At 36.3% G+C, this 25,508-nt stretch overlaps 1 protein-coding gene across 1 annotated transcript in view; it reads left to right on the forward strand.

The window, feature by feature from the left end:
• Positions 1–5,159: 5,159 nt before the first annotated feature.
• LOC109535267 (neuroligin-4, X-linked) overlaps positions 5,160–25,508 on the forward strand; it is a gene marked incomplete at its 5' end in the record, with an annotated part of 206,712 nt that continues 186,363 nt past the window's right edge. The window contains 1 exon segment of the mRNA XM_019901156.2: positions 5,160–5,202.

Consider the following 25,508-nt stretch of genomic DNA (forward strand, 5'->3'; position numbering starts at 1 on the left):
TACAGCTTGAGCCTAAGTGTGTCGCAAGATACCAAGGTGATAGTTATGGATTACTTTTTGATAAATAATTCGTTCTTATTGCGAAATAGGAGCACTATTTATTAATCTGTAATAAAGGACGTGAGGAAATTCTGTCTTTTTTAAAGACAAACATTTTTGAGGCGAAATACCCAACAAGAAGTTTGTAAAAAAAATTATAATTACATTTAACAGTTTTAGTTACAACAGTTTGTTACATCGTTTAAACTTCTCATACGTGAAATGAAGTGGGACTGAAGTTAAAGCTCTAAAGCACAGTAGCTTGAAAAAAATCCTTATTCTCAAACAGAACACATCATTTTTTTAGCCAAATACAGAAGAGATTTAGCTCTGAAATATCTGAAATTTGAAGCCAAATGCGACTACGGGAAATTTTTCGTTAAAAATTTCTCACAATCAAATAAGAATAAAAACCACATTGTATGTTAATCCATGTATAGAAGACACTTGACTCTAAAACATTTGAAATTTGCAACCAAATATGACTACGGGCTTTTGTTCCTGAAATTTGTAAACTATGCATGAATGTTTTGATGAATCCTTTCAAATTAAGTGCTCAACCAGACTGATATGGAAAATATCTGCGCATCTACAGAAGAATCGGTAGAAACCTGTTGCTGTATATTGTTATAGAAGACATGACTGTTTAATTTTCAAACGTTTGGGTTAGTTTGGGTTAGTCCAATTTTCAAAAGATTGAATAAGCTACAAAGATTTCAGAGTGAAATTTGCATACAAGTGGGACGACGGAAATTTTTTCTTGAAACTTACAAACTGTGCTTGATTTGCAAGGCCTCAAAGCGCTCAAGAAGACAGACACGGAAAATTTCTGCCCATCCACACATGAACCGCTAGGAACTTGTCGCTCTTTCTATTTATAAAGGACACTGAAGGGTTGAATTTGGAAACGTTTGAAGCAAACGAGAATTCAAGGATTTCTAGAGTTAAACTTTAAACTTTTCATTCCTCAACTTCCTTCTTAAACTTTTAATTGACTTTCAAAAATTCTTCACGTTCAAACAGGTCTCTTGGTTTTGCTCAAACAAGTGACATTTGCAAGCAAATGAGACAACGGAAATTTGTCCCTGAAAGAAGCAAACTTTCCTTGATTTGAAACGACTTAAAGCGCTAAAGCAGACCGACATCAAAAAATTCGGCACATCCACATAAGAACCTGAAGCAACGTTTCGCCATGTTCGTTTATAAAATGAATTTAACAGTTTAACTTACCACAGTTGGAAGCAAGAGAACACGTTTACATTTTAAACTTCTCATACTTCAAAATCCCTCTTAAGCCGTCAATGGACCCCTGCAAAAGCTCTCAAGCACAGTGGATTTTAAAAATTCCTCATGTTCAAGCAGGAAACCATAGTGGCTTCTTCATCTACCCAGGTATAGGAACACTTGACTCTCAAACATTTGGAATTTGCATCGAAATCGATCCGCCGGAATTTTTTACTGAAATTTACCAGCTTACCAAACCAAAGCTTTGCACCAGACTGAATTTCGCAAATTCCTCACAGCCATACTAGAACCAGTGTGGCTTTGTGCCTTTATGGACGACACATCATCGCCCAGGTCTAGAGAATGACTCTGGAAAAATTAGCCAGAAATCAATGTCCTCCATACAAAGTACGGCTCTGTACACCATTCCAGATAGAGAACAGCGCTAGGTCAGCGCAATAATGTATCTTCGACTGACACCAGACCATATAAATGTCTCGCCTTAATGTCTTTTAAAACCCGAAAACTCTTTCGCTCAGTCCGGAAAACGCCGGCACCATCGCTGGATTTATGTCGTCTGATGGGATAAACTTGAGTAAGCGAAATATACTCACCGAAACTAAAGAAAAACAATCATCGAACATTTAGGCGTGTGTGTGTATGAGTGGCTCCAAAGCAATGAAAATGAAAATAATTGTGAAAGTAAGCGGGTGGTTAAGCAGGCCGACGCAAATGGAGCAATGTGGGCCATAAAGAAGCTAGAAAAGTGCGCTAGGGGGGTAATAGCTAGAAGTTAGCTGGTGGAGCGAAACTTTTCATTACAAATAAAGGAACTGCGCGATAGGGCAAGGTAAATTTACCCAAAGCTCGTTTTCCTTTGCGTTATTTTATTTGCGGAAGTGGTGAATCAAGTAGCTGGGATAAAAAGTTTATTTTGTGTGGCCGGGCTCGGAGACGGGCTTTCGGCCCAAATTGAGTGCTATTAGTTTCTATTTTCTCGCGCTCGAACGCCGATAAGGCAAAATCGCTTTCCTTTCACTTAGATGAACGATTCAGGCAATTGTGGCAGAACAAGTAATGAAATAACCGGGAACATGTCGCGGAAGCAACGATTTTTTCCTTAAAAACGTGCTTAACACTTGCGCCATATCTACACTTGGTGTGAGGCGGTCGAAAACCTTTCGATTTGGCTCGTTTAAGCTCAATCAGTTCATTTCGAGTCAAAAGGAAGGTTCATTTGATCAGCTTCTTGACTTGCAGTTGCAGCATTTTGAGGTTCCTTTTCTGGTTAATTCGATTTTCTTTTTTGTCATTTTTATGAGACAAATTTGATACCGTACGAAAGCCCTGTAAGGCAGCCCCGTTTAGGTTTTTTCTACACTTTAAGGCCATGCTTCTGCACACATTGTGCAGAAGCAAGGTCTTAAAGACTCTGTGTTATAGACTCTGGCTATTTTTCAAGTCTAGAATTTTTGTCGGTAAATTTACCAGCGTTTTTCGTTTCGTTTTCGAAATTGTCACTCTCGCTACTCTCTTAATTAATTTTCTAAACTTTGTTTTTCTAGGAAAAATATATTGATGTTTTCACGCCTCAGGCTAATTTGTGCTTCTATTCGGAGTTAGATAAAAAAAAATGTTGCTTTCCTGGGAGGAGAAAGAAAGGTTTTATAATTTTCTTTGAAAAATATGACTGCTTATAAAAATTAATAAATCTGGAATGGTTTTGAAAAGGGGAAGTGAGGTCTGCTCTCAAAAACGTCCAGCACCAAATTATCGTGAAAGGACCTTTCTGATTTTTTGCAAATAGACGGTTTCTATTACAAGAAAGCTCAGCGCAGGCGGACGGGAGAGAGCCCAGATGGCAAGTCAGAAATGAGACATTAATTTATCAGAAAAAAAGTAAAATGTATTTTGTAATTTATATCAGCTGGTCAAAAAATATTTCTGTTTGCAAAACTGCGGCGTCTGAGATAAAAATGTCTTACTGTCGATTTAAAGCGAGTACGAACGTGTAATTTTCAGACTGCATGGAAAGCACTTGAGTCTAAAAACTGTGCAAATTTCATTTAAGTCGCATCAGATGCTGATTTTTGCGATATTTTCAAATGTTGTTTTTTTTTTCGTTCTCATGCACCTTTCGCTTCTCACATAAAAATTTTTAATTTTCGATCCTTAGCGATTAGCATTGTGAAATACACAAAGGCAACTGAAAACATTTGCATATAAAAACTGTGCAAATTTAATTTAAATCGCACTGGATGCTGATTTTTGGGATTCTTGCAAATATTCGTCTAAAAATTATTCTTATTTATTATTAGCACAACTGCAGCGTCTCAGATAAAAAAATTTAACTCTCGATCCAGAGCGAACATCAAAGTGAAATTTACAAACTCTACAGAAAACACTCTAAACGTTCTGAAAATTCCATGTAAGTGAGATCCGCTGCTGATTTTTGGGATCTTTAAAATGATGAAATGAAATGAAACTCTTAAAATTTCATTTAAATCGCATTGGATACTGATTTTTGGAATCCTTCTGAAAATTGGTATAAAAATTATTCTTTCGTGCAATTGCCGCGTCTCAGATAAAAATGTCTAACTGTCGATCTAAGGCGAATATCAGCGTTAAATTTACACACTGCACAGAAAACACTCGACTTTAAATGGTCTGAAAATTCCATGTAAGAGGGATCCGACGCTGAATTTTCGGATTTTTGAAAATGTTGATCTAAAATCAAAGTCAGCGCCACTATTAAACAGCAAGGGGCATCTACTGATGAAGATCTAGCGAAGATAAAAATCAACCACATCAGCAGAAAACACTGAAAAGTGATCCACTAACAAACAATATTAACAAGAAACTAGTTGAAGCTATAATAGAAGCTGAGCCCGTCTGAAAGAAGCTAAAATTAAGCTAAAACAGCAGCATCCAATGAAGCAAGGAAAAATACTGGAAAGTGATGGAAACAAAACAAATAAATATTAGGAGCAATTAGAAAGGACATACGAAAGCGCGAAGGGAAAAGGATTGTCAAAACTATCGAGGAAATCTAGAGCTTGAAAATATTGAAAATTTCCAACTCCATTGAAAGACACCCAAACCAACAAAGGCTTAAAAACATATATTTAGTCAAAGACGAAGTTTCAAGTTTGGTTCTGAGGAAACTATTGCACAACATGTTTAAAATTGAATGACATTTTTTCTATTATTTGTCTTGGGCAATATGGAATCCCCATTTCTGACTCTCGGAATAACTGCCAAATAATTAAGCTACAAACTGCGAAAAACCAAGCTAAAATCCGCTACTTACTGTAAAAATTAGAAGCCTTTGAACTTTTCCAAAAAAAAACAGGTGCTCCACTTTTTAGAAGCTCGCCGATGTTGTACACTTTCTAAATAGGCGTAAGAGAAATTAGGTAAAAACTTAAGACAAATAGCTGGAAAAAATGACCCTGACACATTGTGCAGAAGCATGACCTTAAAGTGATTATAGTGGTTGAATTAATTGTGTTATAGACTCTGGCTGTTTTCCAATTCTGGAATTTTTGTCGGTAAATTTACCAGCGTTTTTCGTTCGGATTTTGTTCTCTTACTGAATATCCTTGCTGCCCTAGATTTCTGCACTAATTTGTCTAAATTTAATTTGGAGTTGTACACATTTTCTCGCATTAGTTTCATCATCAATTTCACACGATCGATCATCTTTTTTCAGTGCCAAATTGGAGTTCTTGTGGTTTATCTTCCAGATCAATCCAATCAATTAATTTGTAATCAATTGATTCCTCTAAGTTTGCTGTTTTGTTCTCGTCTGCTTTCTGGCACATGGAGATTTTAAACATACTTTCGATGCAAATTGAAATGGGAAAATGAATGTAATAAATAATTTATTGTTCCAGATTCTGAATCAACCAAACCAGTCCGGATGGCGCTATAAAAAGGGTGAGTAAATAACAGCCTCAATTGATCTAGTTTATGTTATATACGATAGAAACGCGGGAAACATCCAGAAAAGTTCCACAAAATGTTAAAATGAAATTTAGCTCGCAAATATCTCTCTTTAAATAAGTGACTTTCTAACAAGATTGTCTTAGAATCTAAGAAGGAATCCTAAAAGCTCGCTTCTGGTGAAAACCTCGTTAAACTTATCTCGATTGGTTAATTTGGCCACTCATCCACTACACAAAGTCCGATTCGCAACGATCCAAATCCGAATTTAATGAGAATGGCTGAAGACTGCAAATGCCGGCGGGCAAAATTTTCGGTTTCAGTGAAACTTTGCTGAAAAGGGTTGAAGCTGAGTGACAGTTTTCGAGTCGATCCCGACCGGATTAAAAACCGAAATCCCGTCTAATTGATGACAACAATCTGGATTTTAATGGTTGAAATGAGCCCTCGGCGTTGACATGCCGATACCGAACCGAAAAGTGGTTTTGTATTCGTTACGTTTGGCCACCGCAAGTGAATCACACCAATGTGGCCTAAATTGGCCGAGCAAATCGCCTCGGATTTTATCCGGATTAAAAGTTTAATTACACGGAAATTGAGCATTTTATTAATTAGTGCCGATCTTGAAACAATGCGGATAAATGCAAATGTTGCGACGGTCTGATGGCAAAGTCGGAACTGCTCTTGCTGAGTTAGTAGTTCAGTTTAATTAACTCCAACTTGCCTGTAGTGGTTAATGATCGTTTTACTTCAGCAACAAGCCAGGAAGCTGGAAATTAGTTTAGCTCGAAAAAGTTTTTGAAAGGGCCATTTTTTTCCGGCTATTTGTCTTAGCTTTTTACCTAATTTCTCTTACGCATATTTAGAGAGTGTACAACATCGGCGAGCTTCTAAAAAGTGGAGCACCTGTTTTTTTTTGGAAAAGTTCAAAGGCTTCTAATTTTTACATTAATTAGCGGATTTTAGCTTACTTTTTCGCAGTTTGTAGCTTAATTCTTTGGCTCTTATTCCGAGAATAGGAAATGGGGATTCCATACTGCCCAAGACAAATAATAGAAAAAATATCATTCAATTTTACTCATTTTGTGCAATAGAACCTTACTTGAACTTATTCCTTAGAACCAAACTTGAAACTTCCTCTTTGACTAAATATATATTTTTAATGAACAGCTTATAAGCCTTTGTTAGTTTGTAGCTTGGGTGTCTTTCAATGGAGGTGGAAATCTTCAGTATTTTCAAGCTCTAGATTTTTCTAGATAAATCTTTTTCCCTTCGCGCTTTCGTATATCTTTTCTAATTGCTCTTAATATTTATTTGTTTTGTTTCCATCACTTTCCAGTATTTTTCCTTGCTTCATTGGATGCTGCTGTTTTAGCCTAATTTTTGCTTCCCTCAGACGCGCTCGGCTTCTATTATAGCTTCAACTAGTTCCTTGTTTATTGTTAATATTGTTTGTTAGTGGATCACTTTTCAGTGTTTTCTGCTGATGTGGTTGATTTTTTTCTTCGCTTTTTCTTCATCAGTAGATGCCCCTTGCTGTTTAATAGTGGCTCCGACTTGATATTAGATCAACATTTTCAAAAATCCGAAAATTCAGCGTCGGATCTCACTTACATGGAATTTTCATAATAATTAGACTCAAGTGTTTTCTGTGAAGGGCGTAAATTTCACGCTGATATTCGCCCTAGATCGAGAGTGAGACATTTTTATATGAGACGCCGCAGTTAAGCTAAAGAATAATTTTTAGACCAATATTTACAAGAATCTCAAAAATCAGCATCCAATGCGATTTAAATAAAATTTCGAGAGTTTTTAGATGTAACTCCTTTCTATTGGGAATATACATTTCACAACGCTACTTGCTCCAAATCGATAATTGGAAATTTTTATGTGAGAGGTGGAATGTGCGTCAAAACGAAAAAAAAACCCAACATTTGAAAAGATCGCAAAAATCAGCACCTGATGCGATTTAAATGAAATTTGCACAGTTTTTAGATTCAAGTGTTTTCCATGGAGTCGGCCAACTTTTACAAAGATCGTAAAAATTAGCATATTTTGCGATTGAAATAAAATTTTCCGAGTTCTTAGAATCAAGTGTTTTCTATGGATCGTGCAATTTTCACGCTCAGTCTTTTTTCGGTCTTAGTCCAGAGATACAAAGTTTGATCTGAAAGGCTGCCATTGCGCGAAAAACAAAAATTTTACCATCAACATTTTCAAAGATCCCAAAAATCTGCATCGGATCCCATTTACATGGAATTTTCAAACCATTTCGAGTCGAGTGTTTTCTGTGGAGTTCCTGTTTAATAGTTCGCTCCAGATCGAAAATTATAATTTTTTATGTGGGAGGCGGATGGTGCGTCAAAACAAACAAAAACAAACATTTGAAAATATCGCAAAAATCAGCATCTGATGTGACTTAAATGAAATTTGCACAGTTTTTAGATTCAAGTGTTTTCCATGCAGTCTGAAAATTACACGTTCGTTCTCGCTTTAAATCGACAGTAAGACATTTTTATCTCAGACCCCGCAGTTATGCAAACAGAAATATTTTTTTAACCAGCTTATATAAAGTACAAAATATACTTTTTTGCTGATAAATTAATCTCTCATTTTCTGTCTTGCCATCTGGGCTCTTTCCGTCCGCCTGCGTTGAGCTTTCTTGTAATAGAAACCGTCTATTTGCTAAAAATCAGAAAGGTCCTTTAACGATAATTTGGTGCTGGACGCCTTTGAGAGCAGAGTTCACTTCCACAACCATTCCAGATTTATAAATTTTTTATGAGCAGTCATATTTTCCAAAATAAATTTATAAAACCTTTCTTTCTCCTCCCAGGAAAGCAAATTTTTTTATGTAATTCCGAAAAGAAGCATAAAAAATATCCTGAGGCGTGAAAACAACAATCTATTTTTCCTAGAAAAACAAAGGTTAGAAACTTATTTAAGAGAGTAGCGAGAGCCACAATTTCGGGAGGAAATTGTATCTAAAAATTAATATCTCTCGAACGGCTTAGAATAAACGGACGAATAAACATCTAAATTTCAGACATGATGCTTTAAAATCGTATTCTTTTTTCACTCGATGCTGCCCCATATTGCCCCCAGAAATCCTTAAGATTTGCCCGAGAAAACGTGACTTGATGATTTAAACACCCTGTACAATATGCAGGTTTGAATTTTTTTGCTTTTTTAGCACATAATTTTGTCCGGATTTTTAGAATAAAGCTATGCTTCGATCAAAAAATTGTTAAAATCGGCTTACCGATTGTATGGTTGGATATTCACATTTAAAAGATCTAACTTTGCGGCTTACTGTATAAATAAATATAATAAGAGCTGGCTTGCGTGCACAATTTTGTATGTAACTAGACTCGCTACTTAAAAGCTACCAAAGTTACTTAAAATATTTTATTTCACTCGTGTTTTTCGGCTTAAATGAGTGCTGGGAAGCGTACTTTTATTAAATATTCTGGAAACTTGTATAGAAGTTCATACTATGGCCGGAAAATCAGACCAGGAGTGTACGAAATTGTGGGGGCAGGATTTGTGAAAGCTTGCAAATATTAAGTTTCCATATGAAAAATATGGAAAAAAATAAATCAGTTTTTAATGGTTCTCGCACAATGGAGAGCATACTTGATTAAAAAGTCAACTAAATGTGGAATTTCGTAAATTTTCCCAGGCCTTATACATAAAGATTCCATACAAAGTTGATAACGTTTCTAACGAAAATGTTATTATATATTTGGATCAAAATGTAAATAACATTGATAAAAAACACGTTGAAATTATTGTAGAAGCTTCAAATATTTGCACATTGGCTAACAACAGTAGCAGATAATAATCGTATCATTGTACCACAAAAATATATATTTCTTTTGTATATTGAAATTTTGGCTAAAAAAATCATGTACAGATTATAAATTCATTGGAAATAATATTATACCTATCAAAAAATTTAATTCATTGCTAGCGAAGCACATATTACTGACTACTATTCAACTCTTTGTAGTATGAAACATTCTACATTCCTTACAAGGAAAACGAAGATAGAATTGTTCAAAGGAAAATAAGTCGTACAAAATTATACAGAATTATGGAAATTGAAACTTCGGAACAAATGTTCAAGATCCAAATATCGTAAATTATTTTTGAAAATAAGTTCTAAAACATAATAAGTAAATGTTGAGTAATTGAATCAAGCCAGAAACACAAGTCAAAGGCAAATTAGTCTTCAAATGGAAAGGATCTGTGGAAAAGTAATATAAGAAAAATTATATAAAAACAACAAATTTTTTGATAGATTGTTGTAGATGTAGACATGTTAAAAAAACATCAACAATTAAAGAAAATTTAAAATTTATTAATTGAAAAGGCCACTCCATAACTGGCTAAATAAACTGGAATCAAATTTGTTTATTCTTGGTGATTATTTAGTCAATATTAGTTAAAGTATGAAAACTTATAAAGATACTTACATTTTCTGTACGTACGCCCTAAAAATTAGTATTCAAACTCCTCAGTGTTTTTGCCCTCAATTGACGAAACTACTTTAATAAAACATAATCCTTAAATCCTTAATCGCATCAGTTCTACATGTGGAATAGAGATTTGGTGATCAACTGGCCAAAGAAGCCTAGAGCCTCTGAAAGTTACTGAATTTTTTTTCCTGTAATAGTTGTTTAAACCAACCAAATATTTTTGGTACAAAAATTGTATTCGAAAAACTTAATATGTTTAACCATACATTCTTAAACCATCGAATCCACAAACAAACATAACTTAACAGCAGTCTACATCACTGCAACCATTCAACCAGAAGCTTAAAGAAACTTGACCGCAGTCTTTATTGAAAATTTACAAAACCTGGGCAGAAAATTTACCACTTACAAATGAAGATCTTTAAGCGTCCGAGAATATTTAATTAAAATTATACGTTTTCGTAAAATTGATCTTCAACAACTTAGAACTTTAAACATTATTGGTCCGCGTAAACCACGAAAAAATATACTTGTAATTTATAACTTAGCCAGCGGACATCTTCAAAAAAAAAAAGATATTCAATAAAAATATACGCTTGTTTCTTGAACAAAACCGGTACCTTGTTGAGGATTTTAACGACTCATCGAATTTTAATGGGAAATTTAACCAGCTAAATCTCGAACAGGAACCGGAATTGTGTGGAGAGTATGTGTTTATTTAACTTAATTCAAAACTCGTTATTTCAAAACTGGACGTACACGAACATCACGCTCAGGTTTCCAAAGTTTTCATTGTTTAGGATTACAACTTTTGCCTTTATTTCAAAAATTGGAAATTTATTTATTTGCATTTGCATTGTGTTCATAAAACATCCATCTGCAAATAAATGTAAAATAACTAGCTGAGAGCAAATATTGTTATTATCAATAAATTGAAAAAACCTTCCAGTTTTCTTGAGGAATGTTTATCCTTCTGCAACGCTCTGTAGCTTTTGATAGGAACAAATGAAGACGGTTTTAAATCACGGCAAACAACTGGCAGCTCGTTCCAGAAATGGCGCCGATAAAACCATTGATAGGCACTTGGCAAGTCGTCGCTGAACTAACAGAAGAGATGGAAAAAATTGACAGAATAATTGACAAAATCCCGAAACGTTCCTGCTATGTTCGAATTTAATATAGCCGTATCTTTATTCAGCCCGTGTGCGGTACGTGACCGAAATAACGGAAGCTCAAATTGTGTCTGAAGGTGTATTTTGCATATATATTTTATGTTTATGCCTTCATGGATTTCGCGTAAGCGGCTGATTTATGCAAGAAAGTTATTAGCATCAAATATTGTTCGGTGTTCGGGATTTTGTCCGGAAATAAAACGATTTATTTATCGCGGAATGATGTGAGTTTGCTCTTGATGTGCGTGGTTTGTGTCAAAGACGTTAATTGATTGATGAATACCGATAGTCATCATAAATCCCGTTTTGTTTGGGAGCCAGATTGAGATAAAAGTACTTACAAGAAGGACTTATTTGTTTGAAACTCAAAATGCTATGAAACTATAAAACCACTTCACATTATTCCTTCTAAGCACAGCAGTTTTTTAATTAAACAATTATCACTGTTTCGCACCAAAAGACGAAAAATTACCGAATTTACGAGCCAAATAAGTTCATTTTCCCTTACTACAATTTTGCTATCAGATGCTTCTTTCTCTCATTTGCGGTGATGTCTTGTTGACAAGTTTATTGCGTTTTCTTGTAATTATCACCTCAAATTCTTGTGGATTTCTCAGTAGCGTTTTTTCTCCGCAAATCTGGCAGAAGAATTTCAAAGATCGAGACCTTGTGGTTCGCTCAGCTTTGGAAACTTAACAATCCCAGTTAAGTTGAACGAGTTTTGAATCGCAAATTTGAAGAAATTCTGGTCAAATCCGCCTGTAGCTCCGTTAGCTTGATAATTTCGGGAATTTTAAAGAAACATTTAAAACGCCAAATCCTTCTTTTCTCACTTCCTTCACACAGTTTTAGAAGTTTGAAAATCGCAGTTAAATTGAGCAAGTTTTGAACAGACGCATATTTTGAGTTGCAAATTTTAAAAAATCTTGAAACATTTTCCTGCAGCTCCGTTAGCTTTAGGAACTCCGAAAATATTCGAGGAGCATTTAATAAATTGAGCGATTTTTAATTGAAAGAGTTTTGAATTATTGCAAATTTTAAAATTTTTTGCATGAATCCACCGGTAGCTTCATCAGCTCGAACATTTTCGGAAAGTTTGCAGGTTCACCCAGTTTTGGATAATTGAAAATCGCAGTCAAATTGAGCGGGTTTTGCGTAGAAACGTGTCATAAGTTACGAGTGTTAAACAAATTGGATAAATCCGAAAACTATAGCTTTGTTAGTTTGAAAAACAGCGAGAATCTTGAAGAAGCATTTGAAAGACCGACACTTTCTGATACAGCGAGTTTTTGAAAATGAAAAATTCCAGTTAAATTGAGAGAGTTTTGATTAAAACAGTGTTTTGACTAGCAAATTTTAAGAAATTCCTGAAAAATCCGCCTGTAGCTCCGTTAACTTGACGATTTTGGCAATATTAAAGAAACGTACGAAAGACGCAAACTTTCTGTTTCATACAGTTTTAAAAAATTTAAAATCGCAGTTAAATTTAGCGAACTTTGAGTGTCATCAGTTGTAAATTTAAAAAATAATTTTGGACAAATCTGTCTTATAGATTTGTTAGCTTGAGAAACTGTGAGAATCCTGCAGAAGCATGTGAAAGGTCAAAACTTGCTGCTGCAGTTAGGTTGAGGAAATTGAAAGTCGCTGTTAAATTCAGCGAGTTTTGATTGAAAGAAATTCTGGTCAAAGCTGGCCTGTGGCTCCTGTAACTTCAGGATTTACAAAATTATAACGAAATCTTGGAGCTTCCGAAACCTTCCGATTCAGTCAGTTTATGAAATTTTTAAATCGCGAAAATATCAAGCCTTTTAATTCACTCAGTTGTGGAACAAAAGAATATTTTGAATTGCAAATTTTAAAAAAATATTACATAAATTCGTCTACCGCTCTGTTAGCTTGAGGAACTCTGGAAATTTCGAACTGTACTCGACTGTACCTCCCTTAGATTGTGAGGCAATTCTGAAATGGTCTAAAATCAATTTATATGCCGAAACCGTGTGATTCACCTAGTTTTTATTGGACGAGAGTTTTGAGTRGCGAATTAAAAAAAATCCTGGTTAAATCCGCCTGTAGCTCCCTTCACTTGAAGATTTCTGCAACATTRAAGAAAAATTTGAATGGCTGAAACCATCTGATTCACTAAGCTTTGGAAACTTGAACATTGCAGTTAAATTSAGCGAATTTGAAGTAAAAGARTGTTTTGAGTTGCAAGCTTTAAAAATGTTCGGATGAATCTGCCTGKAGCTTCGTTAGCTCCAGAACCTATGGAAATCTTGATGAACGAATTCAAAGTCCGAAAGCTTTTGAGTTTTRAGTAGCAAATTTAAAGAAATTCTGGTTAAATCTGCCTTGTAGCTCCSTGAGTATGACGATTTCGGAAATTCYAAAGAAACATTTGAAGGCCGAAATCTTCTGTTTCACTCAGCTTTAGAACTTTGGAAAACGCTGTTCAATTGAGCAAGTTGTCAATTTCAAAAGTCCGCCTGTAACTGCATTAGGTTGAGGTTGCTGACTGAGCTTCTTGGAAAATGTAAAATTAGTTAACTTGAGAAACATCGGAAATATTGATGAAATATTGAAAAACTTGAAACCTTGAGGTTCAGTCACTTTTGAAAAATTGAAAATCGCTGTTAGAGTGAGCGAGTTTTGGGTGGTAAATGTCAAAAAATTCTGGAATAATTCGTGTGCAGCTCCGTTGGAGTTCGGATCTGCAGAAATCATAAACCAGCGTTTAAAAGGTTGAACTTGAAAACCGCAGTTAAATTCAACGAGTTTTGAGTAAAAGAGCATTCCGAGTCGCAGATTTCAAAAATGTCTGGATAAATCCGCCTTTGGCTCCGTTAAATTGAGGAAGTCCGGGAATATTGAAAAAATAATTGCAAGACGAACACCTTCTGGTCCAATCACTTTAAAAAAACTGAAAATCGCGCATAAATTCAGCGAGTTTTGGGTAAGCGACTGAATTGTGTTGCAAAGTTTTAAAAACTTCTATATAAATCCATATATAGTTCGGTTGGATTGAGAAACTTCGGACATTTTAAAGAAACATTTGAAATGCTGAAGCTTTCTGGTACAGTTGGTTTTTTAAATGTAGAAAATCGCACTTAAATTGAAAAAAAAATTGTAAGTCCGAAACATTCTGATTYACTCACTTTTGGAATTTGAAAGTCGCATTTAAATAGAGTAAGTTTTGAACAAAATATGATTTTCAGTTGCGATTTTTAAAAAGTCTGGAAAAACGGAGCTGCCGTTATCTTGAGAATACTTGGAGATTATTTAAAAAGTCGAAACTTTCTGGTTCAGTTAGTGCTGAAGAATTTAAAATAACAGCAAAATTGGGCGAGTTTTAAGTAAAAGAGTCTTTTGAGTTGCAAATTTATAAAACTTTCAACGAACCGCTTTGCTGTAGCTTCGTTAGCTTGAAAAACTTCGAAAATTTTGATGAAGCGTTTTAAATTCAGAATTCTGCGTGTCCAACCAAAATTGAAAACCGCAGCTAAATTGAGCAGGTTTTGAGCAAACGCCAAATTTGAAAACCGCACACCGAAGTCGATTAATTTTGTCTGAAATTCGCCTTTAGCTCCGTTAGCTTGCGGAATTCGCGAATTTTAACGAACCATTTGAAAGGTCGAAACCCTCTGATGCACATACTGTTTGCAATCTGAAAAAAACAATTAAATCAGAGAGTTTTGAGTAAAAGAACGCTTTGAGTTGCGAATTTTAACAAAATCTGTTATAGCTCCCTTAGATTGAGGCCCTAATAAATGGAGGGTCTCAATGACAAGACTGTTACCGCAGGATGAAACTTCGCATTTCCATCCTTCTAAATTGTGATGATGCTTTAAGCTCTAGTAGTTTACAGCCTTTCCAGGGACATCGAAGAAAGCTCGGCACAGCCCACTTGGCAAACGCGCGAGGTAAGCTGTTAATTAAACCAGCTTTGTTTAAAATTTTAATCAAACCTCTAATCTACTTGTTGATGACATTCTCGTCTCTCTAGAATTTCGTGCGTGGGCACGTTCCATATTAACGTTATACCTGCAATAAACCACCGTAAAACCACTCCGTTTTTTGGGGTAATCAGACATTGCACTATTAATTTAGCGCGTAACAGGCCGGAAAAGACAATTTCTGGACGAGAGATTTATGCGTGCGGGAAATGCGGGTTTTCCCAATTCCGTTTCAATCGGGCACTCGAAGGACACGCAGCCACGTCCGTGAATGCGATAATTTAACTCGATTCACTTGGTTTATTAATTAATAGTCACCAATGTTCAATTCAACATGTGACCATGCGTCATTTACATCTAACACACTTTTGGTTGTCTAATTAAAAACTCCCGCAAAGCGTATCTTAATCGGTGATCGAACGGTGTTTGATTGTGCCATTTTTGGTCTGATCGATTAAAAATGCGTCCGAGTCGCCTTTTGGGGCATAAATCTCGCAGCAGCCCACTTTCCTCGTCCGAATGAGCCCCATTATTTTTTCCGCCCAGATAACGAAATGAAAAATGACAGGCTTCACCGGTTGCGTAAATTGACCCGAAATTCTCGTCTGAGAGCCACTTTTTCCGAGAAAGCAGAGTGTGTTTCGACGTTTCAGTTTAGTGCGAGGACAGCGCCGCGATTTCAACCCTTAAAAACCATCAGATTAGATTGTTATGTTCCCTCGGGGCCCTTTTCCATCGAGTTTTCCATAATTTTCCGGCCAGAATTGATGCGCCTGAACGCTAATTACCTCCGAAGATCATTACTATTAATCGTATAGAGTTTTTTTCTCACGGCGAGATTGAGGCTTTGGAGGGATCGGGCAAGTTCTGCTGGCAGCCGATACAGTCAGAACAAAGGCCAAAGAAATCCTGGCAGGCTCGAAATGATTAGTTCATGGTCGGTTGGGCTCGAAAAGAGACGCTGGATGGGGGACAATTGAATTATGGATGATTCCTCTGGCTGCAAATCCTGCCATCAGTTCACGCCAGATAACCTAATTGGGTTATCCGATCTACAGGGTGGTTCAACATGGGCTTCCTTTGAAGTGTTGAATTAACCCCTATTGGGAATATTAGCTCTGACGGGTGAAATATATTTTTTCCCCTGTGAGTCTTATAGAGTTCGCCTTTTGTGCCGAACTCTCTCTTTGCATTGTCTTATACCAGCTTCTGGAGTGGTGTGATTGAATTGCAGTTTAAGTGTGTTTTAATCTGAGTTTGTTCCATAAAATGTTAGAGACCTTGGCATCAAAGGCGGAAGTCAAGGCTGTTGAAACAATAAATCGTTTCCAAAATTTGTTCAGGATGTCTCCACTTAAAAACTTCTGGAATCGATACAAATGGCTAAAGTCTGCAAATTGCACGCATAAGAAAAGTGCAGGGTCTACTTGCTCGAAAGTTATCCACTGCGGAAAACAAAGTGGTACAAAACAGAGCGCTTCCAAAAATCAACTTATTTTGAAAAATTCTCAAAAATTCCTTGATCACATATTTAACTAGAAACTTTCGACATGCTGTATCTGCTGCCCTATTCTATAAAATGCAGGTGAAGATAAAAAATTTGCTCAATAAGTTTCAAAGTAATGAAATGCAGGAAGTTGCACAACAGCGCGTTTGAAAGAATGAAGTAATTTTGAAAATTTGTAAATTTTTTTTAAATTGGGGGTTAATTCTTAACTCTCGTCATTTGCACGTATTACATTCTTCTACAACGTGCAACAAAAGAAAAAAAATTGCTGCATCGGTTTCAAAGCAAGCGAATTTAAAAGTCGGTATTGTTCAATAGCACGTTTGAAAGAATCAACAAATTTTCAAAAAAAAAATATAAATTTTTGCGCACGTAGTCTTAATTTATCGTCACTTAATTTATTTCAATCAAAATTTCGTTTCAAATATGTTCCGGTCATGGAGTTAATCCAAAATTTTCTCAAGTAGTAGCTGTGGTTTCATTCTCCGAAATACAGCAGAATAAAAACTTTTGGCTCTATCCGTTTCAAAGCAATCGAATTGAAAATTCGGGATTGTTCAGTAGCACATTTCAAAACAAATTTCAAAGAATTTCAAAAATTTTCGGAGCAAGTACGTACACATGACGTTATTCTACAAGGAGCAGCAGAAGCAGAAAATTTAGCTCCATCGGTCCCAACGTTATAAAATGCGAAAGGAGCTATTGTACAATAGCGCGCTCTAGAGCATCAACCAAAATTTGAAAAAATGTCAAAAATTTTCCGATCACAGAGTTAATTCGTAATTTTCCGAAGTCGTAGCTGTGGTTTGATTCTATGAAATAACGCTGCATCAAAATTGTTAGCTCCATTGGTTTCAGCAATGGTGTGTGTTTGTTAGCCCCAGTGGCACGTTTCAAAAAAAAATTAAAAGAATTTCAAAAATTTCCTGAGCAAGTAGTAAAATCGTAGTTTCTGGCGTTCGTACACATGACTTTATTCTACCAGGAGCAGCAGAAGCAGAAAGTTTAGCTCGATCGGTCCCAACGTTATAAAATGAGAAAGCAGCTATTGTACAATAGCGCGCTCTGGAGCATCAACCAAAATTTGAAAAAATGTCAAAAATGTTCTGATCATGGAGTTCGATCCTAATTTTCTGAAGTCGTAGCTGCGGTTTCATTCTATGATATACCGCTGCATAATTTTTTTTAGCTCCATTGGTTTCAAAGCAATCGAATTTAAATATCGGGATAGTTCAGTAGCACGTTTCAAAAAAATATTTAAAAAAATTTCAAAAATTTCCTGAGCAAGTAGTAAAATCGTACTTTCTGGCGTTCGTACACATGACTTCATTCTATAAGACGCAGCAGAAGCAGAAAATTTAGCTCGATCGGTCCCAAAGTTATAAAATGCGGAAGGAGCTATTGTTGAGCTATGTAGCACGCTCTACAGCATCAACCAAAATTTGAAAAAATGTTCTGATCATAGAGTTCATTAGTCGTTTTCTGAAGTCGTAGCTATGATTTCATTATATAAAATAGGTACAGCATAATAAAAAAAAATTGCTCCATGTTAAGTCGACTTCTGAAGTCCAAGCTTCCACCAAAAGTTCAACTGTTCTCCGGTTGGATTGTGGCTGAAACACTTAAAGGGGTTTTGTCGCAGTTTGCCTACAGCAATATTTTGTTCTTTAGTTTTGAGGTCACCATCAGAAGAATTGTTATTTGAAGTCGTACCACTGGGAGATTTTCGTCGCTTGTAGCAAAAAAGTATTAAAAATATATTTTGGTTGAGCCCTGAATAAACAACATTTATTTCGAACATAAACCAAACGAAAATTTATCTTTTATATGTAATACAAAATCTATTAATTTTTTAACCTACATATAAGTCTTCTGCATCTGGCTCTTCCACAAAGGAACGCTACGCGATATTGATTAAAAATATTTTGATTCTGTTAATTAAGACTTTTTTCCCAAATTGCTTTAATGCACAAATTTGTAAAAATAGTGCAATCTTATAAACGTTTTTTGGTCATGTAATTCTGATGTGTTTGGAAACTATAGGACGTTGAATGTTCTTGAAACATATTTTGCTTGGCCGATTATTGCAACTTATTAATTATCTGCATCTGATTTCAAGAGCTTTTAGAACAATTCTGCTTTGGATTTTTGTCGCCTATTGATCAGTTATTTTTAACGGAAATTTTCCGGAATTTGATACCTGTATCGTAAATTTTTGGTCGCTTTCTAGCTTTGTGCTTTATGCCATTTGTATAGTGCGTTTCCATTATTGGATTATCAGCCAGTTTCAAGGAGCGTTTGGTTTCTTAATTTGCCCTAATGCTTCCGCTCAATTCAGGAATTTTTGCTGTCTGTTTAGCTGTTAGCCGCATAATTTCTTTTGCAATTTTAGAGAACTTGGTTTGTGACCAAAAGCACACCAAGACTCGCTCACTTAGAGCACTAGGTTGTAAATAATTCAAACTTTTTCTCATCGAATTGCATCAGCGTAAAAATCAGACACTCACACTCCCCCCATATGAACTCCCCGAATTTTTCTGCTTATAGGCTTGCTGGTCACCACATAGTCATGGCAATTTAGCCCACTATGCTGTATGCTGCTGGTAATAATCGGCCCTAAATCTGCTACTTTGCTTGCCAAAGTCTTCGAGCTCGATTAAGGGCCTTAACCAGAAGCACGTTCCCCACTTCCACTTGATATATCTAATTTTCGATCACACTGAAGAAATTAATGGACGGTTTCCTTGTTGCCTAAAAGCGCACTTAAGCTGCTATTGGAAATACGAATTCGCAAAATGCTGCTCGATTGCTCGATTCTTTCGATCAACAGCCCAATATGACAAAAAACCTCGATGCGAAGTTTGAGAACAACGAAATCTGCCCTCTTTATTATACCCCCATTTTCATTACGAATTCGCATCGAGGCTTCGATCCGGCCTCCAAAAAGCCGGTAGGCGAAAACATATCTTTCCGCTTAAAAGCAAACAATAATTCTCCCGGAAAGTTTGCCTCTTATCCCTTATCGTTATATTCTTATTATCGCAATGGTGGGCCGTAAACTTTTCCGGCAACAAGGGTAACGGAAAAATTAATTTCCACGCAACAACGAACAAACGTTAATTTTTAATTTTACATGAAAAGAGGGTCGGCAAAGGCCCTACGCTTGAGGGCTTCCTAGTTTACTAGCTGGGCAACGTCAGGAAAAACCAAAATTCACTCCCTTATGTGCGATTAACGCAAATAGGCTTAAGGTACTTCATTTGCTTTACGAGAAAAAAGTCGTTTGTGGCAAGGCTCAGAAGTTCAGTTGGTGGATCCAACTTGAAAATTTAAGTGATTAAATGGATCTGGTTTAAAAACCTGTTCATTTTTTGAAAATGCACCAGTTTATTGGACAATTTGTGTCTTTCATGTTCTTTGAAGCTACGTTTCGAGACTAAATACTAATTTCAGAAAAATACCAAATATAAATTCGACTTTTTTACATGCGATGAAAGCGGTTGACTACATTCATCAACCCTGTCCATAATTTTGTAGAAATCAGCAAAACCCATTTCTGAAAATGTTCATAATAACAAGAAAATAAAATAAGCACTTTGCCAGAAACTAGCCAATATTGATAGCATTTCTATCTCCTCGAGCCAATTTTTTCTGTGGCTTGGCACATTTTCCCAATTTTTTTAACCAATTGCCTACTGTAAATGCCCGATTAAAGAGCAAACTTTCCAGGCAAAATATGGGCCAAAGCACTGGAATTCCTACACGTAGTAAAAATTCGATAATTTTGTTCAAAACACGCGCTTCTACCGTATACGATTCATTATCTGCAGCCTTTTTTTCTACTCAACACATCTGTCCTCTAGCATGTCAGCGGCCTGTGAAGATTCCTGCCTCCACGTCGTCCTAAGAAAAAGACCCAAGTGGAAATATACCATTTCGGAGTTTAAACACGAATTTGGAGCTAAAGTTTTAAATTTCAATGAATTTTCTTAGGCTAATCGAAGGAAGTTCTCGCTTCTACCAGAAGTGACATGACCTGTTAAGAGTGATTCCAGATGCTGCAATTGCAATCCAAATAATTAATCTTATCTGTTTTCTTTAAAAATCATTCTCAATGTTTGTTTATTGCCATAATCCTAGACACCATCAAGCTCTATTTGAGATTTTTTCGTGGTCATTGAATCTCATCAGGCGTTGTCGAATACAACAGCATCTGCTATAAAGACAGTATCGTCGGCATATCGTGTTATTTACTATCTATTTTCAATACTTTTGTGTTTCCTATAACGGTTTTGGAATTATGTTGTGTAGGATTGCATTGATTGATTTATAATTGTCGAGTCTTTTCTTTGTCTGATGGCAAAGTGGTTTGTAACCTCCAGAGTTTTCCCAACACGCTCAGTTTTCTTAGACTGTTGAGCGCTAAATATCTTGACGGTTTCTCAGACGCCTTTTTAAGGTCTACCAAAATTTTGTGTTGTTAATATCTCTTGCTTACCGTATCAAAACCTGAATGTTAGAAAACTCCTTCTTCTAGTGCCAGATCCGTCGATGAGCGCACATTGAACTTAACAATATAAAATTTTCTTTAGGTTCTGGTTATTCGCACAAGAACGACATTTAGTATTGTACGTGGCTCACCAGGCGAAGAATTCCTCCTTTTTTGTATTCTTTTGTCATTTCGTTCTGCTTATTGCGACCAGGAAATTTTTTTCCGGACCAGTTTTTCTGGGGTTATTCCAAGACCACATATTTTTGTATTTATTTTATATTCTCATCAGCAAGGTGATTCGTTCAGATTCCTCGTCATCAATAAAATTTATTGTTTTTTATAGCTTCTTAATAGTCTTCTTCATAGTTTTCTATATAGTTTTAAAATACTAAATTACACAATACACTTTTGCACTCTTGCAGAAAAAAATTCGCCACTACAGAACTAAACTTATCCAACAATTAAGCGATGACTATTTTGTGCATAAATAGCGCTGCATACAATTTTGCGAACTTATGAGCTGCAGACGGATTGAAAGGCAGATTTTAATTTTCACCTGTGCTTTCGGATGAACAACATTTCACATGGAAAAGCATGCACAAACTATGGGATCAATCGTATCGGTGTCGAAACAATTTTATTCCCGGAAATCTCACCGACAATCTTAACCTATAGTCCCTTTTTGCCAATTAGTAGATATTGTAGAAGATAATCTTCAAATCCTTCAGAAAATCCTTCAAATATTTTCTAATAAAATATTATTGGGTCATTCATTGGTCAAAGCGGTCCAATGTAACGGCCTGCAACATTTCCGATTCGTTTCTTCCGGATCATCTCAAGTCAAAAGTGTTCTTCTCACCTCCAACAACTTTAGTATCACCATAATTCATTGTTAATCAATACCGCCAAATAACTTCGGAAATCCTCTATCAAGTACCACAAAGAATTTAAATAAACTCCTTTCACGATCAAAATTTCCCATCCAGATGTGCATGATTGGGCCAGTGCATACAAAATATTAGAAATCCCGTGGATCTCAGCTTCGAGGGTCTTAAACTTTCCATTCTCGAAAACCCCTCAATCCCTATCTGAAATAAAAGAAAAAGGTTGATCTTGATTCTTCTGAAAAATACCATAAAAAATTATTTGACCACCTAATTTGTGAAAAAATCGGTGTAGTTTGACCCTAGAAGTCATTTTAGATGACTCCAGATTTTTTACCATAACTCATGGGAGACTCTGTAAAGTTTGCGCGCTTTCCTTGTTATTTTGCCCATACGATTCCAGTGTTCTTGTTCTCCCTATCGTTCTTCTTATTTGCTTAGAATTCGGAGGAAAAATATACAGAGTTTGCCTCTGATCTGGATCTAGATCATCTTTACGTACACAGAACATGATTTTTAGAGCTCATTTAAAAATAAAAATTGTTTCAAGTTATTGTCGTTAAAAATTTCGGTTTTCTCCATATAACATACGCTTTAGAAATTTGCTTCTGACTGTTTCGTTAAGTCAATCTTTATCGTTTGCAAGAAGAAAAGTGAAACATGAAGAAAAACGTAGATTAATTAGTAAGATTTGCAAGTAAACCGTCAAGATGAGGCCTAGCAAGTGAACAGAAGAGAAAAGTAGCATAAAAAGAATAAAACGTTCTCAAAATCTTTAAATCCGTCTGGATTACTTGGTGCTTTTTCTAAATTCCTGTGCTTTCAGTAGTTTTCTCTTAAATACTTAACTCACTCTTAATCTAAAACAGTTCAAGAAAGCATTTTTAAATGATTCAGCAGCCGTATTTCCTGCTCAGTAAACGACTAAATTACTCTCATTTAGCTTCGTTATTGCTGGAGAATGAAACATATATTTAGAAACCAGCAGGTTTTGAAACAAGCCACCGGGAAACTTTTTCATTGCAAGTGTTTGCCTGATGGCAGAAAATGCACAGGGTGTCCCATTTTTGGCACTTTTGTCGGTATTAATGCAGTCAAGAAAGTAGAATAGTATGCTCCTTTTAGGTCAAACTTAAGGGCGAAAAATCAGCACTGGAAAATGTTTGCTTACTTAAAAGATACAACGGAAAATCAGAAAATTGTCAACTTCGAATTGCACCGATACGTTCTTAGTAAAAGGAGATACAGAAAAATATTTTATGCAAAAGCTACTTTATAATGATTGTTGAATTATCGGCACATCAATTTTTTCTCGCCTCAGCTGATTTTTTAAATGGAAAAAATGGTGTCTAAAAAACTAGCATTTAAATTTGTTTTTTCAATAATATAAAATACCATTTAAATCAGAATAGGCTCTACCATCACACACTCTTTCAGTCCAGATGAAACAAACCGTTAACTCTTGCGTCGTTGAATCTCAAGAAAATTCCCGAAGTGCAGAAATGCGTTACCAAAATAATTCAGCAAAATGGGGAAAATTGTTTTTGGCCACCATCATTTCTGCTTTGGAAAAGTCAACGCTCCGATTTTGCCCAATTCAGTCGAAAAAAGGGTCCTAATGATCGTTAAAAGCAAATAGAAAATTATGACCGGCTCGTAAAACGTACGGGAGGTGTGTCTGGGAACGGAAAAAGTCCTTTCCAGAGGAAAAAATCGGCAACTTAGTCCGAGTAAGCCGAATCGATTTTTTTATTCAAACGAGGAAAACGCCGAAAGCAAATTTTGGGAAAGTCAGGTCACAAAAGCTGCGTCTCGGCATGTTTCCACTTGTACGCAATCCCATTACATTTCCATTCAGACGCTGAAATTAATGAAACAAATTTGTCGTCGACTTTTGTCCTTTGCTGCCGCCCCATTTCTGCTGCTGACGTAATTAATACAGCGAAAACTGGGACAGTTTGTGCCCCCTTTTGTTCCCTACAGGTAATCCCTGGCAGGCGGGACTTTTTGCCCAAGAAAATTGATTCAAAATTTGATTTTAATCCGGGGAATCGTTGAAAGGCATTGTTCCGTGGTTCCCTGGAGATCCACAAGCCAAATTTCCAAATTTTGTCACTTCGACACGCCGATTCCCCAAGAGCCAACAACGTTCTGAAAGTAACCGGGGACGATCTGAAGCATTTGCGATAATGGCTTGTTATATTCGGGGAGCAAGAGAAAAAAAGCAATTTGCAGGTATAGGATTAAGCCGGTAATTAGGTTTCCCTTCCGAGTGGAAAGCTTTTAAGTGGAAATTGAATTTCATTTTGTTTCACTTGTCTTTTGGGGGCGTTTAGGCACCGTACGGAATTTTAAAAGCCGAAATATGCGACGTAACGTTGGCGCGCAAAAAACCCGTCACTTTAGTTTATCAATAAAATCAACCCTCTTAAGGGTGGCTTTTCACTTGCAGCCAGCTGGCCATCAAAGCGGGTTTTTAATGGATTCCAAGCTGGGCTTTCACTGTAAGCTTGACACCTACAGAAACGAGCAACTTTTCATATCAATTGCACAACATTTCCATGAAACTGTGTCAGCATTCGGCATGATACCGAGCCGTAACTCAAACGACACGATTTTTTGCTCAATTTTCCGCAAATCGGAATAGTTAATGGCCTCTCTACCCCCGCGGGACCCAGATAAATGGCCACCATTTTATTTTATTTATGCCAACGAAATCTGGATATTTACGTTCGCAGGCCCTTTTACTGTCCCTGGATCGCGTCCTGGACGAATTCCCAAGCGTAAATTGGACCGGCTCGGCCTTATTACCGAATTTTGCGGATTTGCGGCACAATTTACTAGCGGGTTCGATTTCCTGCTGGAGTGAAATATCGCCATTATTGGCTGGCCACAGGTAACGTCGGATAAAGCTAAACTCAGCGAATTTTTTTCCAAACGGTCCTACCGAAGAACAATCGGAGCAAATCAAGCTTTAATAACTCAACTGGACACGAAATCTTGTCTTTAACACTGTAAGCGGGCGCCCTATCTCAGACACCGTTAACAGCAAAAATGCATTCAAAAAACAAGTAGAAACTTGCTTATAAGAGGGAGCAACTATATAAGACCTTTTCACAGTGAAAATGGAGTAAAATTCGAGTATAATATGATTTTTCAGAAACAGTTAAAGCTGAGGCTGCTGATGCGATAGTGGAAAAAATGCGCACATTTCTATGACAGGAATTCTTCTAAGCGGAAAAGAGCAGCAAGTTGTAATTCTTTATCGGCTTAATTAGAGCCTTAGGCTTCATGCAAGATAAATCTGAGTGAATTCCAGGTTCAATCGGAATTTCCTAAGCACTTAAGTTGAGGCTGCTGCTACAACAGTGCTAAAATTGCGCAGATTCGCTAAAACGTTTATATTCCAACGCGAAAAAGAAGCACCCATTGCAGCTTTTTCCTAGCGGAAGCCACTTTTTCAAGCTTCATTCAGGACAAATTTCAGTCAAAAACAAGTAAAGTGTAATTTTTCAGAAGCCCTCAAAGTTGGAGCTGCCGATAAGTCGGTTCTAACTCGCACAGAACCACTAAAGAAAAATATCCAGATACAAAGTGGACTGGAGGCGCCAATTGAAACTATTTCTCAGTGTAGCAAATAAATGAAGGTTTTCGCAATCGAAACCTCCATCAAATTGGATCGCAGGCTGATTTTTCAGACGTACTTAGAGCTACGGTTACGCAAGCGAAGACTGAAAAATTGCACCAGTTCACAAAAACTCCCAACTCGGAAGGAAGGCTTAAGCCGTTGAAACTTTTTCTCGATATATTTCTA

The sequence above is a fragment of the Dendroctonus ponderosae genome, unplaced genomic scaffold (genome assembly GCF_020466585.1).
Source record: "Dendroctonus ponderosae isolate FM_Combo_2020 unplaced genomic scaffold, Dpon_F_20191213v2 Dpon_F_20191213_10, whole genome shotgun sequence".
In the NCBI taxonomy this organism is placed as follows: Eukaryota; Metazoa; Arthropoda; class Insecta; order Coleoptera; family Curculionidae; genus Dendroctonus; species Dendroctonus ponderosae.